This window comes from Gossypium hirsutum, chromosome D09, assembly GCF_007990345.1.
Source record: "Gossypium hirsutum isolate 1008001.06 chromosome D09, Gossypium_hirsutum_v2.1, whole genome shotgun sequence".
NCBI classification, from domain to species: Eukaryota; Viridiplantae; Streptophyta; class Magnoliopsida; order Malvales; family Malvaceae; genus Gossypium; species Gossypium hirsutum.
In genome coordinates, this window is record NC_053445.1 from 5,888,950 (window position 1) to 5,899,913 (window position 10,964).

The 10,964-nt window shown below is 34.8% G+C and overlaps 1 long non-coding RNA gene across 10 annotated transcripts; it reads right to left on the reverse strand.

Annotated features, from left to right (window-relative positions):
* Window positions 1-884: 884 nt before the first annotated feature.
* On the reverse strand, window positions 885-7,135 carry LOC121221113 (uncharacterized). Of its 10 annotated transcripts, none has more exons than XR_005918406.1 (5): window positions 6,600-7,135; window positions 6,252-6,296; window positions 5,809-6,169; window positions 2,208-2,318; window positions 885-1,195 (listed from the first exon to the last, which is right to left on the reverse strand). It is a non-coding gene; the product is annotated as an uncharacterized lncRNA (long non-coding RNA). The 10 variants fall into 10 exon arrangements; XR_005918400.1 differs by having other exon boundaries at window positions 885-1,198; XR_005918404.1 differs by having other exon boundaries at window positions 6,252-6,370; window positions 6,600-7,132.
* Window positions 7,136-10,964: the final 3,829 nt, after the last annotated feature.

Below are 10,964 nucleotides of genomic sequence, written 5' to 3' on the forward strand. Positions count from 1 at the left end.
GGGTGAGTGAAGAAGAAGATGATATGTTCATTCCTTTCCCCACTAACTTAATAATAATAATATAAAATTTTATGCTTTTCTTTTCTTTTACTTAATTTAAACCATATTTTATATTAATCAATTTAATAAACCATGCTACCGTTCACTAATAAGCATAATGACATGGTCTAATTGCTGTTTTAGTCCTTTGGTTCATTTCCTAATTAAAAGTATGTAGTAATTGATTTTTATTATTCTTATAATTTAATATCTATACCTTAATTAACCAGTAATTTAATAAAATTGTCTATCCAGAATTCAATGCACTTACAATACAACCCCGTAAATATTTAATAAAAATATTTACAATTTCGGTTTATGGAAACGGAATCTCGAAACCAAATTTTTTCGACACCATTGGTTTTCGGATTGTTATATATTTTGAATTTAAATTTAAAGTTAATACTGATGTAATATAACAAGAAGTATTTTAATTATATTCTATAAAAAAATTATGTAAATGATATTCTGTTTTGATAACAACGATTTAACACTAGATGAATTTAGAAAAATTATAAGTGGAAAAAATTAAATTTCCATTTTCTTTTAGTATTTAATTATTTTTATATTATTATATTTATATTTGAATCATATTTTATCTTTATGCAATTATTAGTTTAATATATTTATATTTTATACTTAAATTTTAAAATCTCTTAAATAAATATTTATTTATATTTTGAATTCAACTTTAAAAATGTCGTAAAATTAATTTCTTTACTAATATTTGTATATAAAGTATTAAATTAAATTTATTATATTAATTAATTCAAGATTCAGTCGTGGTAAGTAAATTCATGAGATACAGTATTTCATTGAAAGGCATCGCAATTGGTGATTGTATATAGGAAAATTCTCGAGACATTAATTATAATGTTGGACAAGACTTGAGTTTGGGCGTAAGATATAACAATGGAGGAGCTCAATGAGAACAGCAAACAAATTTGACGCGCGACTTCTTAGCTGTTTTCTTGGCGGAATCCTTGTGGATAACCTTGGTGGGGTACTTCTTTATCGCTGCAACCAAACTGTGGTCATAGTGGAGGTCACGAGTTTCGTCGTCGAAGGATCTGATGATCACTTCTTTGCATCCGGTGTACCGGCCTTGGAGGACGATCATGGCCTTATTGGCTTATCATTCTAAAATTTTGACCAGCTACTGACAGATAGAAAAATTAAGTTCAACTACTTAATTGATAATCTATCAAAAAATACACAAAATCCCAAATGTGTTGGCTTCTCAAAATGAAGTATGGAAGAGTAAATACACTGTGGAGAATATAATATATTGACTTCCACATTCTTGGGGTACTGATTTTTGCGTAGAAATTGTAAACGAAGACATTAGTGATTTTTGTGTGGGTCAGGCTTCTCATGGCAATCCGTAATGACTGGGCTAAAACCAAATGACAGGAGCAAGACTTTGACTTCCAAACTAATAAACTTGTTTAATTTGTTTTCTTTTATCAGACGAATATTAGAAGTTTACGTTTTTTTAGTTAGTATAATAACATTTTCTTTTTCTTTTCAATTTAAAGAAAAATTATCTTTAGTAAAACCCTAGAAGCCAAGAGTGCTATCCCTAGTATCCTAGCAAGAACAGTGGCTGCTGCGGCTTGGGACGATGGAAAGTGGTGGCAACGACTGGTTTGGGGGCAATGAGATCTCACTGCTGGCAGAGGAATTAATACAATTATCAGTTAAAGCTTCGATGGTGGAACCAAGTGAGAAACCAACTCTAATCTGTACTATTTGGACAGAGAAATCATACAATCCAGATAGTTTCAAAGCGCAGATGAGAAGTATTTGGAAAATAAAGAAAAAGTTTGAAATCCAATCGGTAGGGCAAAACCTGTTTACGATTGTGTTTGATTTAGAGGAAGATTTAGAAACTATTTTGGAAGGACAGGCATGGTTGTTTAGGAAAAGTTTAGTCATCTTTGATCGATTGACTAAACCAGTGGAAAGAAGTCAGATCAGATTAGTTTCATCCCCGTTTGGGATCAAGATTGGGCCATGTCTACCAGAATTTGATAAAAAAGATCTCTTGCATGCCATAGGGGTTACTTTTGGAGGTGTTCTTAGATCTGAAGTTAATGGTGAGTTTTGTCGCCTTAGAGTCAATTTAAATATACAGAAGTCATTACGTAGGGGAATATTTATCTTACGGAGCAATGGAAGCAGATACTGGATCCCCTTCAAATATGAGAAATTACCGAAATTCTGTTTTGGTTGTGGAGTAATGGGGCATGATCTTCAAGATTGTACAGTAGTGAAACCTGCAGAAAAAGATAAAATTAGAGAAGACCCACCTTTTTCTTTAGCACTTAAAGCAGAATTAAATCTGATTGGAAAGGAGTGCCTGAAATTTAATGCTATAGGGAAAAAATTTCAATCACAGAGCTTGTACACAGGAGGAGTCACAGCGAATCAGGAAACGTGCTTGGTTGATGGCAAAAATAGTGGTCAGATTACAGTATTGCAAAAAGAGGTGTGGACGACAATAACAGAAACAGAGGGAAGGGAGCCAATGGAAGGAGAACAAGATAGGAATAATTCGGAAGAAAATAAAACAGACGAAGAATTGTTACAGCCAATTAAGAAATCTAGCTGGAGAAGGGTTAAACCGTCAGAACCGATGGAATGTCATGGTGCTGAAAGCAAACTGTAGAAGAGAAAATTGGCAGATATTGTTGATTCTAACACAGAAGAAGCACAGGGTGAGACAATTAAAAGGAAGAGATTGGAAGGAAAGGAGTTAACACATGAGGTGGAAATAAATATGCCAGTTGTAAACCTCAACCAGTATAGATCGGCGGCTGCCAGAAGGCAAGCCGACCGAATGCAATGAAAATTATTTGTTGAATGTCCGTGGCTTGGGGAGTCCACGGGCAGTAAGAAGGTTTTGGTTTTTACTGAAACAGTATAATCCCTAAATAGTCTTCATCATGGAGACTAAAGTTAGTGGAAAACGCATGGAGAATATTAGACGAAGATGTGGTTTTCTGAATGGTTTTGAAGTTGGAGCTGTAGGTTCGCGAGGAGGACTCTGTCTAGCATGGAAAGAGCAGACTCAGGTTAGTCTTAAAACCTTCTCAAACAATCATATTGATGTATTGATAAGCGAAGATGATGGTGGTACACAATAGAGATTCACATGGTTTTATGGGTCACCTTATATACAAGATAAAACTAGCTCATGGAATTTATTAAGAACTTTGGGGCAGGAACAGAACTATCCTTGGCTTGTTTGTGGAGATTTTAATGAAATAATGTATTCTTTTGAAAAAAAAAGGAGGACAGGCAAGGGAAGAAAAAAGGATGGAAGCATTTCGTGATGTACTAGGAGAATGCCAACTTGTTGATGTGGGATATACAGGAGTATGGTATACATGGGAAAGAGGAAATCTACCGAGTACGAATATTAGAGAAAGACTGGATCGTGGTGTGGCAAATGAAAAATGGATGGAGTCTTTCCCATGTGGCAATGTTCACCACTTAACGTCTTCACTTTCTGATCATTGCCCTCTTTTGGTTAGTACAACAAATGTGGGTAGGTTAAAAAGAACTCCAAGATTTAAGTTTGAGGCATGATGGACTGCAGAGGAATCAATTGAAGAGGAGTTTAGAAAATCATGGGAGGCATCAAATGGGTCTTTAGTCGGAAAGTTCGAAAGGTTACAGATTAGTCTGTCAAAATGGGCACAATCAATAAGGAAGACCCGGAAAAAATTAACGCATAAATTCACAAAGGAGCTAGAAAGTCTGATGGAAAAGGACAGAGATGACGATACAATGATACAGCTAATAAATGCGAGAACCCACTTAAATTTGGAAATTGATAAAGAAGAGATGTATTGGGAACAAAGAGCAAGAGCAAACTGGCTTCAGCTAGGGGACAGGAATACGACATTTTTTCACAAATTTGCTTCGATGAGAAAACGAGTTAATGCGGTTCACAGACTGGATACAGATGATGGAAAGGAGATTGTTGAAGAATCAGAAATAATTGAGACTGCTGCAAAGTATTTCCAGAATCTTTTTCTATCTAATGGGATAGGGGATCTTTCCCACCTTTTATTAGGTATTAAGAATAGCATCTCGCCAGACATAAATACAGTTCTACTTGCACGGTATACAGCTGAAGAGATCTTCAATGCAATAAAAGGTATAGGTCCCACGAAAGCACCAGGTTAAGATGGTTTTCCAGCACTTTTCTTCCAGAATTACTGGCATATTATGGGTAAAGATATTGAAGAATTTTGCTTGGGAGTTTTGAATGATGGAAAAAGCCTTGGCGATTTCAATTTTACTGAAATAGTACTTATTCCGAAGATTTCCAATCCCACAAATCTTGTTACTTTCAGGCCTATCAGCTTATGCACAGTTATATATAAGCTAGTAGCCAATGTTATTGCTAATCGTCTTCAGGAATTCATTGGTGGATGTATTGATACTGCTCAGAGTGCGTTTATTCCTGGGAGGTTAATTTCTGATAATATTTTGGTTGCCTATGAACTTATGCATACACTTCGACAAAAAAGAACGGGAAAAAAGGATTCATGGCAGTGAAACTTGACATGAGCAAAGCATATGACAGAGTTGAGTGGACATTTTTGAAATAAGTAATGCTTCGAATGGGCTTTGCGGTGGAATGGATATCACTAATCATGAGATGCATTTCTACAGTTTCTTATGTGGTAAATATCAATGGAACGAGGAGTAATGTTTTCAAACCTACGAGAGGAATCAGACAAGGGGACCCTCTTAGTCCGTTTCTTTTTCTAATCTGTAGTGAAGGACTTTCATCTTTACTCAGAACAGCAATAACAGAAGGTTTGATTAAAGGGGTCGGGCAATCTCACATTTATTATTTGCGGACGGTTGTATCTTGTTTAGTGAAGCTACAAAGGATAAAACAAGGACTCTGAAAGACATTCTGAAGGAATACGAGAGGTGTTCAGGCCAATGTGTGAACTTTAGCAAGTCTACAGTTTTTTTCAGTTCCAATATGATGGAAGGGGACAAAGCAGCTATATCAACCGAACTGGGAATAAGGCGCTCAACAAATATGGAGAAGCACTTAGGATTGCCTAATATGGTAGGAAGGAGGTAAAAGGAATCCTTTCAGAACCTTAAGGATAGGATTAAATTGAAGATTGGGAATTGGAGTACAAAATTTCTATCACAAGGGGGAAAAGAGGTTTTTATAAAATCCGTTCTTCAGGCTATACCAACTTATGCGATGGCATGCTTTCTTCTACCGAAATCATTATGTGAGGAGTTCGAAAGTATTTTTGCTAGGTACTGGTGGCAAAAAAGTCAGAAAACGAAAGGGATCCATTGGTGCAAATGGAAAGATATGTGCAGCTCTAAAGAGGAGGGCGGATTGGGAAATAGAGATATGGCTAAGTTCAATATTGCTTTACTTGCTAAGCAGGGTTGGAGAATTATCAATAATCAGGATGCTCTTATTACGCAAGTTTTTAAAGCGAAATATTTTCCAAATGACCATTTTTTAAATTCTCGTTTGGGAAATAACGGCTCTTATGTATGGAAAAGTATCTGGGCAGCAAAGGCTTTATTGGAAAAGGGGTTATGCTGGAGAGTTGGTAAGGGGTATAACATATCCGTTAATGATGATGCTTGGGTTCCGGAGGCAGAAAATTTTAGAGTATTAACAGTGAATAATTCAATGCGCAATCTAAAAGTTAATGAGCTAATTGATAGCGATACCAGGCTTTGGAAGAGGAAGTTGATAAATAATACCTTTACAGAAGATGACGCTGCAAGAATTCTTCGGATCCCTCTGGCACGAACGCCTCATGAAGATTTCCTCATCTGGGGAGGTGAGTTGACGGGTGAATTCACAGTCCGCAGTGCTTATAAACTATTACAGAGTTCGAATGAAGATCCTAGCACTTATGCGTTACAATTTATCTATAGGAAATTCTACAAAAAACTTTGGAGCCTAAATCTACCAGCTAAAATTGCAATTACAATATGGAGATTATCATGGAATTTCTTGCCTACAAAAGTGAATATGCAGCACAGAAAGCTTTTAAACATCACAACATGCCCTCGATGTGAAGCACGAGCCGAAACATTGACCATATTTTCCGAGAGTGCCCTGTCACAATTGAGGTCTGGAATGCATTATCATTTCAAGGTTTTCTAATTGATCAGAATATGGATTTCGTTCAGTGGATTACCTGGGTTTTTGGACAACTCAATCCTTGCCGAAGTCGTTTATTTTGCTGCGCTTTATGGGCCATATGGGGAGACCGTAACAGAAGAATACACGAAGGAAAAGTTAGTAATGGCAAAGATACTGCAAATTTCATCAAAAATTATATCACTGAGTTAACTCATTTTGAAAGCAGGAGATCGGCAAAAATTACAGAAAAACAACGATGGCAACATCCGCATCATGAGTTTATTAAAATTAATTTTGATGGTGCATATCATGGAAGTCAGTCTTGCTCAGCCATAGGTATTGTGGCCAGAGATGCTGAAGGGAGAGTTTTGCTATCTTATACTAAGTTACAGAAAGACATTACCTCTGCATTCATTCGCCATTGAAGCAGTGGCTTGTTGGAGAGCAGTCCGAATCGGAGTGGATCGGGGATGGCAATCAGTCATTATTGGGGGAGATTCACTCGCAACAATTAAAAAATGCAATACCACAGGTCAAGATAGATCGATGATAGGGGTTTATATCCATAATATTCAGCAGCAAATCAGTAAGTTTAATAAAGTCAGATTTCAGTACACACCAAGATCTACAAATAATCTCGCACACATTCTTGCAACGGAAACTCTAAAGAGGAAAGAGGAGGTTTACCTTGAAACGGAGGTCCCTAAGTATGCAAAGGAGCAGAGAAGAATTGACTGGTTGCGTGAACCAGATTAGGAAAATGAAAGAAGGTGAGAACAGAAAGGGGGGATGCTTCAAAACTAAAGAAAGAGAATCGATTCAAAAGAAGCTTTGCCAGAGAAATCGTTGGAATTGACATGAAATGACAGGAAGATGAAATGGCAGTTTTTTCAATAAATTTTGATTGGGCATTTAATCGGTGCTTTTATTTTAAGTTCTAGAATTTTCTTTTTCCAGAATTCTCTTTTAATATATTGTTTTTTTCAACTTTGGCCATTTGTTTTGGGCCGGACTCCTCTAGGTTGATTTTGTTTTTGTTCTTTATTAATAAAGCCCATTCTTAATTATCTCAAAAAAAAATAATATTTTCTTTTCAAATTTTATATTTTTTATTAATTTAACTATGATTCGGTATTAAAATTATAAAAATAAAAAATTGAATATGTTATTGTTAAAGAACTAATATGTAAGAGAAATAGTTATCATTGAAATAAAAAAAGGATAAAATAAAAAAATTAAATCATTACATGTTTCTTCAATGTTTCTCGAAATCAAATTAGTAGTATTTTCAAGTCAAATTTCATGCTCTTGAAGAGCATATAAAATTGATATTACAAAGGCTTGTGAAATCGTCTCTGATGTCATTTTTAGCAAAAATATAAAATATACAACAATTTTTCTTTTTTCAGGCTTAATTCAAATTTTCAGTTCATTTAACTTATTTTCAAGCACAAATTGTAATAATAAATTGTATTCTTAATTTTTTTTTCTTTTCTTATAACAAAAAAGCCATGTAAAAAAAAAGAGGTAAAAAATAGAGAACCAATAATTTTGCTTAATGTTTTTATTTTTTTCTATATTATTTTAAAGAATGAGTATTGCATATTTCTATACAGATAATACAAATATAAATTTTGGAAGGTTTGTCGATTGAGTATTAACTCGATTGGCATGGTCATTGTTGCCAGTGCAAGAGCACGTCTTATTTCTGGGTTGGGGAGGGGCTATGGGTAGTTCTAGGCATTGTGTCTAATGAGATTAATGTTCAAAAAGAATTTGTTGGAGGGTTTATAAACAACTTTCCCTCATTTTCTCACTTTATTTGTTATTTGTTATTTTATTACTTTTATATAATTTTTATTTTTAGAATTTTCTAATTTTTTAAAAGAATTTCAAATATTTATCATTTTAAATATAATCTCGATTAGTTCATCATGGATCTAGTAAACAATATAAACTTAAATGAAAGAATGAGTATAAAGAACAATTTCAAGAATATAGTTTAGAAGAAGCCTGATTGTATTGAATTTAAGTACTGAATCCTAACAGAGTTTGAGAACAATTTCAGCATCTGATTTCTCCCCAAAAGTGAATAACAAGGAGAGGAATAAAAATCTAAAACCTAAGAGGAGGGAAAAACTAAAGACTGAATTAAAGAGAAAATTATACAATAGAAAAAAGGTGTCCTTCACATGTGTTAATTGAGTCTATTTATAGACTTAGAGTTGTCGTCGTCCTTAATCCTAGTTTAGTTGACGTTCCCGAGCTTAAAGTTAGATTATGTGAACCAAAATGCCCTTGGCTCATATTAGTTTCCCATACAGAGGTGATGTTACGACACAATAGGTCATGTGTCGCGACATCGAGGCCAACATACTTTTCTTCAGGGTATCTTTAACGTTATGTCACGAAATCCTCAAGCTATGTTGTGACGTCGAAGGTAGTCTTGGACTTCTTCAGTTCTACTCCCTATGTTGCAACATCAAATGCTCCGTGTTGCAACTTAATGACCAGTATCGAGTTAATACGCCTTGTAATGGTCTCCTACACACTCACAAAGTATATTAGTTTACCCTAGGCCTCATTCGACCCCTAAGGTCAATAAAAGACTCGAATAACAAAATTTATTGAATTCAAATAAATGCATGAAAACCTAACTAAATTCCAACTAAAATGCTCGTATTCAAGCTCCTCAAATGCGAAAAACTAGTTTAATCTGCTACACCAAACTATGACAGATCAAACTCCTCTACACTTAAGTCATTACTTGTCCTCAAGCAACACAAATGAAAACAATAAATGAAAAGACGACCCTTGAGGAAGTATGGTACAAATGTTAGCCTTGGCGCATATGAATAGGTGTTTCATATTCGCATGTAATCTTGGCATGAGATATAACTAACTTACCACTTTTGATATCAAACAACTAAGTTCAGCATATCACAAAAGCATACAAGTACTAAGTGGTGTGTCATTGGAAGCACCAAAAATAACCTATCCCTATGAAATAACAAAAAAGAATAGTATAAGGGAAGTAGGGTCAAATCCTGAGGGACCGGATTGCTACAACTTCTTGTTCCACGAAATCTTGGGCATAGTCGTGCCCAAGAAAAACAGCATACCTGGAAAAAATAAGAAATATAGAATTAAAAATATGGACGAATTGAAATTGTATGAATTGAAATTGAAATTGTAAAAAGAAACAGAATTGAGGAAAAGGATTCTTCGATTTCAAGGATTCCAGGCTCTGGTTGTCTCGATCCTCATTGTGTTCCATCCTAGGCTTTTAGGTGGTCCTTCTCATAACAGAATAAGCCAATTATAGTGGAAGAGGATGCCTACGACCAGCAGCTCCACTTAGATTTTAGACTTACAATTTAGAGGAACCTGGCTCTAGTTAACCGTCACTTTTGTGGGACCGCCTTACACTAGATCATCATTTCTCAATGGCGAATGCCATGCCATTTCATCTCTTGAGCTTGACAACCATTGACGCAGTAAGTTAGCGAACCGACTGTGCAACCTTCTCAAAACATATAAAGCGGTCATTACTTGCACAAGATGAGAAGATCACTTTTGGAAGGACATGGATGGAAGCATCAATCTCGTAATGCTGAGAAACGATGAATACTCGTTGAGAAGGCTAAGTACGGGTTCTAAGCCTCATGAACATTTTGGGGGGAATCTCGACAACATTTGGCTAGATGAGTTTAGTGGCTCATGTTTTTCCGAAAAAAAAAGTAATAAGTTTAATGGTATGGAATTTTATTGAAAAATAAAAGGAAAGGAACAAAAAGCTAAGAGCTTTAGAGGGAATGAGTGTTTTACAGAAAAGATGAGTGAATATTTATGTCACTCCATCCCTTACTTATAGTACATAGAAAACCTAGTTTGTTCCTAATTAAACTCTAAAAGATAAATAAAAATATAATCTGAAATTAAATCTAAATAATATCATAATAATCCTAACAATAGTCCTAAAAATAAAATTCGAATTTAAATAAAGTCTTTTGTTCATAAATCTCTTCAATGAATTTTTGCCCCAAGTCTTTTGCACTTCGTATTTTCAGCACCACTTCTTCCCTATTTCGCATGCTGACCCATTTGTCTTTGGATTCACACTTTTTGCCCCTAAATTTCCTTTTGCATTCAATTTAGTCCCTATAAGATAAAAACCCATAAAAAGCCCAGATTAGTAGGATCATACTCAAAATATATATGCAATTAATACATAAAAATATTTCATTTCAAAGTATTATCATATTCCTCCCTACATAGCCCATGCTTGCCCTCAAGTATGGTTCCTAGCCCACTGTGTAATTTAGATTTTACCATGAAAAAGTATCACTCCAAAGTTTTATAAAAATTAGGCATAATGCATATGAAAATAAAGAAAACATTTAGCTTGCTTTAAGTAAAACAGAAAAGTACTCCAACTTAAACACACAAAAGTTAAATCAACTTGGATTATTTCATGTAAATTAGGTAATTTACTAAACTTACCAAGACACCCTATTTGTTCCACCCTTAGTCCCCAAATGAAAATTTTTTTTCTCATTTTTTTTATTTTTTCTTAAGAATGTATTGGCCCTTTTGACACGAAAAGTGATGACAACCCAAGCACCCCACCCTAGTTACTCAGCCCAACACACTATTATTTTATTATTATATATATTTTTGGTTAGAATGTATTGGTCCTTTTGACGCAAAGAGGAATGACAACCCAAGCACCCTACCTTGATTACTTAGCCTAACACACTCTTAATTT